We start from the raw sequence: 6,024 nt of genomic DNA, 5'->3' as shown, positions 1-6,024 counted from the left end.
GTTCCATTTCCCTGTCCCAGGGGCAGTCCCTCTTGTTTCAAACCCTCCACAACTAACAGCCAAGGGTTGCGAGGGCTCTTTTGGCAGAGCCACAGTTAGAGCAAGCTGCAGGGCATCCTTCTCCCCGAGGATCTGCGTAACTTTCCTGTGTTGCCATACGAGCGCTCAGCAGCCACTGGGTGACTTCTGATCCCTCCAATTTAGGAACTTTACTGTAATTAAGTGAAAGATGCTTTTCATCACTGCTGTTATATCTTGGCCGATCAGTGTGGCAAATCCATTTCAGTCGGGACTTAAAAAGCAGCGGGGACTAAGGGGCTTGGGATGGTGGGGGAAGAAACGGGGAAAAGCATTTTAGAGAACGTGTTTGCTCTCGGGATAAATGAAATGCTAACTGAATTTAACAGCACCCTCTCCTGGTTCTTGGCAGAATAACATTGATCTTGGACTAAGGCTGCAAATACGGGAAGGTCACAGCTTCTCGTTTCCTCAAACGTGATGGACTTGGTGAACTTTCCATAGGCAGTAACTGCAGTTAAGTTAAAATACTATGCTAAAATGCTAAAATGGATGGTTTTCATTAAAAGCAGTTGGTGTCGCTTTGATCAAAACTTAATCAAAACTTAAGGGGATCACTGTGTATAAGAAAACTGATTAAAATGGCTTTGAAAGCTGGCATTATAGAGCAGATAATGCTCTCCACCTCCTGGCCATACCTCATGCTACAAAACATGAGAAAAGGGCCAGCAGTTGTCCCTTCCCCCACTACTGTTCCTGCCTTGGACTGTGCTCATTTGAATCGCTCAAAGACGGGACATTTCCTGAAGGCAGCAGTGACCAGCATGCTGAGTATGGTAGTCCAGGCCCGGAGAACAGATGCTGTTACACCCTTGTTTCTACCAAACTGTTCTGTTGCTTTGGCTTTTCCAGAGGTAACGTACCTGAAGTCAAAAAGATTGCCTGTCTGTACCCCTGTGTTAACCTTTGGCCTTGTAAAGCTTGTTTCACTTTACACACAAAGGTGTAAACCAGAAGAAAAGGTTGCCGGAGAAAAGCAGTTCTGTAGGGGCAGGGGAGGGGGAGTGTCACCCACTGTTCTGTGTCTCGGGCAAACACTGAAGTTGCTGCCAGTGGGATGTCCTGACGCTGCAGCAAAAATGCGTGGGGGCTTTTGATTTTATTTGCAATATATATTTCCAGCAGTGTCTGGCTGTTTGTTTCCTTACTGGACCACGCAGCAACCCCTCAGTGCGTGGTCTGTTCTGCATGGCTAGGCTCCTCAGCCCTGGGGAAATCGTGGGGGTCAGCAGGGCTTCAACAGAAGGATGTGCCAGTGTGCAGTTGAGCAGGCAGGAGCAGAGCTAAACTTGCATCAGTGTTAACAAATGTGGTTTCCGATTTCATCAGGCCTATCTCAGCTGCCCGTGGGATATGACTGCTTGCGAGCATTTGATTAGATAGTTTTCAAGTGGTTTTCCATGTCATTTACAAGACAAGGTGGGAACTTGAAATGTTTGAACAAGTTATGCTAACAATTACAGCACTAAAGCTCTCCCAGTGTTACAAAAAATATACCAGTGTGGTGGTAAGTTAAAACCTGTCAGGTTCTTTTTCAAGCTACAGTCCAAAGGAACAGCCTAATAAATTTTTCTCAGCTCCTGTTTTGCCTTTACTCCATGGCTTGAATACTAGATTTAGACATTCTTTCACATCCATAGTACACATAACATAAAAATGTCCTTTTTGCATACTTGAAATGCTGCAGAGATGGACCTGACAGTAAAGAGTATCAAGGACAGTCTTAATGGCCGTCTTGTAGTCTGCAGATACCAAGTGATATGAAACCCCCAAAACTGAAGGACAGAAGGCAACACTGCTAGGGATATCACTGAGACAGAGTACCTCGGTACGTAACCACATCACAGGGGCAGAGTTTTGGTGTTTCCTGCAGGAGCCAGTCGCTCCATAAACGACTGGGAAATCCATTTCTGTTGCTTTTTTTGCGCTGTTCTGTTAGCCAGGATTCTCAACATCCCAATCAAGCTACTTGGCAAATCCAACAACTCCTGGATTAAAATTACAAGCTACATGTAATGAAGATAATTGAGCTCACAGAACACCTTCGATTGCTTCTCACTCCACATCTTTGACACAATTTCTTGTTAAGGAAGTATGAAATTACCAGGGATTTTTTAGAGCAGAGCTTTAATCCTGAAGCCAGAAGAGTACGAGCTGTGTGTTTCATCCTTTCATCCCTTTTCCCCACCCACTTCCTTTTCTACTGCAGAGAAACAACTGAACTCTTTGTGATCTCTGCTTTCGGAAGGTTTCATCTCCCAAACTGTTTAATAGATTATCAGCAGCATCCCAGCTAACAGATGGCTGGAAGTGACAGCAGTGCTGCAAAGAATTAAGTAAATTATTTCCATCTCAGGATTGGTCTCATTCACTATGTTATGTAGCTTTTAAGCATTTTCCGTCCACTCAGATGAATATTTGTGTATCATTTACGGAACATGAACAAAATCTCTCTGAACCAAAATTTCCAACCTCAAGGCGACTTGTTATTTTTGGAGTCATCATTAGGCCTTGGGCAAAGACTTAAGGGAAATCTTATCCTCTGTAGTTGGGCCAATAACACTGTAAACTTAAAGATGAACTGTCTTTTTCTGAGCTCAAGATTAGTCAATGAACCAACCTCTCACTAAGCCACTAGCAGCAGTCAGAAAAACTACTGAGCGTGGCAATTTTTTTGTAATTGTTTATGTTTGTTATTTTGACTCCTTGCTCTGGTTTGCTAAAAAATCCTTTTCATGTGCAAGTGTGGAATGTTCTTCTGTGAGAGAAGAGCTGCCAAAACCTGAATTGGCCTTTTTTTTTTCTTCTTTTTTCATTTTTCCCTTCAGTTCAGAAGAGAGGCTACAAGCTAGAAAAACAGAACTTGGAAGTGATGATTTTTTTCAGGGCTCAGCATTTCAAAGAGGGATGCCCAAGGATGCAACTGACCCCCAGCAGGGTGGGGTGGGAGTGGATGGAAAGGGAAAGCTGCACAGCTGAGCACTGCCCAGAGTATCTTGTGTTCGAGGTTATGCTGTTAAGGTTCAGCTGTCCTTGCGTACATAACTGGTGTCCCAGCAAAGCTCTCAAACTGGATTGGAAAAGGGGATGGGGGGCAAATCAGTCTATATACCGAAAGGTCTTCATGATGTGCTAAATAAAATTGAGATTAGCCAAAGCAGTGACTGAAGTGATATAAATGAAGAAAAAGGGCATTAGTCTGCATTCAGCCTAGTGTCAGTTTTGGTTCTGTGTGAAATGGCTGGTGGGATGGAGACTCTTAGAGCAGGGTAGCTGTAGCTATACTGGGAAAATCATTATTCACCTCACTGTCATTTCTTAATTTGCCTATCGATGAGTTCACTTGGGAACTAAGGTCTCCAAAAGCATGATGTGGGTATGTCCTGCCAACTTTAATTTCACTTACGTGGCGGTAATCTCCTATTAAGCAGCATTTTGCTTCAAGGCACATCTTGCTTCACCAGGTTGGGAGATTTATGAGCATCTGGACTACAACAGAATGAAGCCCCTGCTTCGAAGAGGATGTGCAGGCCTCACCCCAACCCTTTCTTCACTGTTTGTGGTCTTTGCCCTGCTCCTTCACCCCTCCAATTTTGCGTAGGCAAAACCCACACCAGGATTATTACTTTTTTCCCCCCTTCCTTTTCTTTAAAGCTTATAAATACAGTGGATAGGGGTGGTTGTACCTCTGGAGGGCTGATGGATCACAAGCCTTCCTAAAAACCCTATAAAAATCACCAGTTTTCATAACAGGAAAAAAGACAGTGATGGGAAAAAGAAGTACTTGTTACTGAGTTTCTCAAATAAAGGAATATCATGGCTCACAGTAATGTGAGCATCACTGTTTTCCATTGAAAAGTATGTTAACTTGTTAGAGCATGTAACCTGTTCCATAACATGTTCCATGATTACTTTTTTTCCTAACACTTAGATGTCTTACACAGTTCTGGTGCATTCATGCACCTCTGCGGTGGCCAGCAGTGGGGATTTTGCTAGCCATCCCCAGGCTCACAGAACAAGCACATGGCAACGTGGCACATGGCATGTGGGAGAAAGTTATAACACCCTTTACCAGGGTATGACAATTTTTTTCTGTTTTGCAAGACATAGAAGCCATCTAGAAAACTTGTTTTTACAAATTGGTCCTCCTTCAGAGATCAAGAAGTTCAAGCACAGTTAGAACATGTGGGTCACATCACACCCTCGGATTTAAAAGGGTGTCCCCACATACTATACTTGCTTGTCCGGCTCCCTTAGCTCCTCACATACGTTTGGTTCTAACTGGGCAGCGCTGAACCTCAGTCATCCCTGAGAAAAATCCCTGTGAAAGAGGGAGGGTGCCCAGCGGAGCCGCTGTCTGAGCCTGCTCCTCTCAAACAGAGGCACTGTTAAACGGGACTCCGGTCGACCTCCAGCTTCCCATCGCAGCACAAGAGGCACACTGTCTGACGCAGTGGAAGATACTGGTCAGAGCTTCAGCAATGTGGGAGGCTTCGCAGAAAGCGTGTGAATCATTGCTTGTGCTGGTGAGCTCCGCGGGAATTGCGGCCGTGAGGATGGGGCAGGCACTTGGGGCTGGTAAAGTGACTGTTGCCTTGAGAAAAGAGTTGCTTTAAAAACAAAGAGAAGATTTTTGCCTGTGTGTATTTTTTTTTTTTTTTTTTGGGGGGGGGGTGTCTTTTTTGCCAGCATGACTAGAAACTAACGTTTCAGTCTATTCCTGCTGTTGCTGTATTGATATAGATGGACCTACAGCAAAATGGCTTTATGGTGCAGGGAAACACGGACAAGCCACAGGTTGGCACTGCCCCGGCTAAATTTGCTAGGTATGCTTTCCAACACACGTTCCACCAAGGCTGCGGTCCCATTTATTTCTACAGATAACAGCGTTAATTTAAAAGTGATTTAATCAGGTGGCAGCTTTTGCATCTGCTGCAGGTTTCATTAAATTAACACCATTAATAGATTTGCATTTTGGGGACCTGTCTTAGATGCCTGTTCGAGTTGACAGAAGCCAGAGGTACAATCTCCACCATCACATTAACGCTGGCATTTTCAGAGGCTTTCAGAACCTAAAATTACAGCTGGAGCCGGGAGGGGGGGATTTTGCTAAATGCCCTCCTTGCCCCGCTGCAGGAGGGAAGGTCGGGTCTGCCGTATCGCTGTCGGTTTTATTTAACATCTTGGAAAACTCGGTCGTAAGCAAACGCCAGGATCTATGTCAGGAGGGTGACACTGACTGATGATCAATGGGGGGGGAAAAAAAAAAAAAAAAAAAAAGTAAAAATTAAAAATCCCCGTCGTTTTAACAATTCACCATCGCCTGCCGGTGGCAGGTCCTGCTCTGTGCCGGGAGGGGTCACTCTCGCCCCTGCGCCCTCCTCGGAGCCTTGTGCGGGGTCAAACCACACACACACACACACACACACCCCCCCACACCCCGCCCGCCGCTGCCCCGGGGACCCCCCCGATGTCCCCCGGCCCCCCTAGCCGCTGCCCCCCGGGTGTATTTCGGGGTGTCTGTGTGCCGTCGGCGGGCGGTCCGAGGTGGTATCGCAGGTGTGTGTTGGGGGGGGGCACATCCTACCCTGCCCGGCCGCCGGCACCGCGAGGACCAGAGGGAGGTGATGGGAGACGGGGAGGCCGAGCTCCGGGGATGGGACACCTTGTCCCGGGAGAGCCCCATTGTCCCGGTGTGAAATCCACCGGGATGGGTCGGTGCCAGAGCAGCTTCTGGCCTGGGGGCAGTTACTTTAGTGGAGGGAGCGAAGGCAGAGAAATGAGGCAGTCCTTCATTTTGGGGAGGAACTAGTGTGGGAAATCGGAGGGATGGGGGGAGAAAAAGGGCTGGTCTCAGTTACACCGGTTTCCTGTAGGTACGTTGGCCGTGGCCTGTGCCCCGCCAGCCCTGGCTGGAGGCCCCGGGAGTGGGCGAGTGAGTGCCAG

Source organism: Athene noctua, chromosome 5 (genome assembly GCF_965140245.1).
Source record: "Athene noctua chromosome 5, bAthNoc1.hap1.1, whole genome shotgun sequence".
Classification (NCBI taxonomy): domain Eukaryota; kingdom Metazoa; phylum Chordata; class Aves; order Strigiformes; family Strigidae; genus Athene; species Athene noctua.
Note: the sequence above shows the minus strand (reverse complement) of the source record.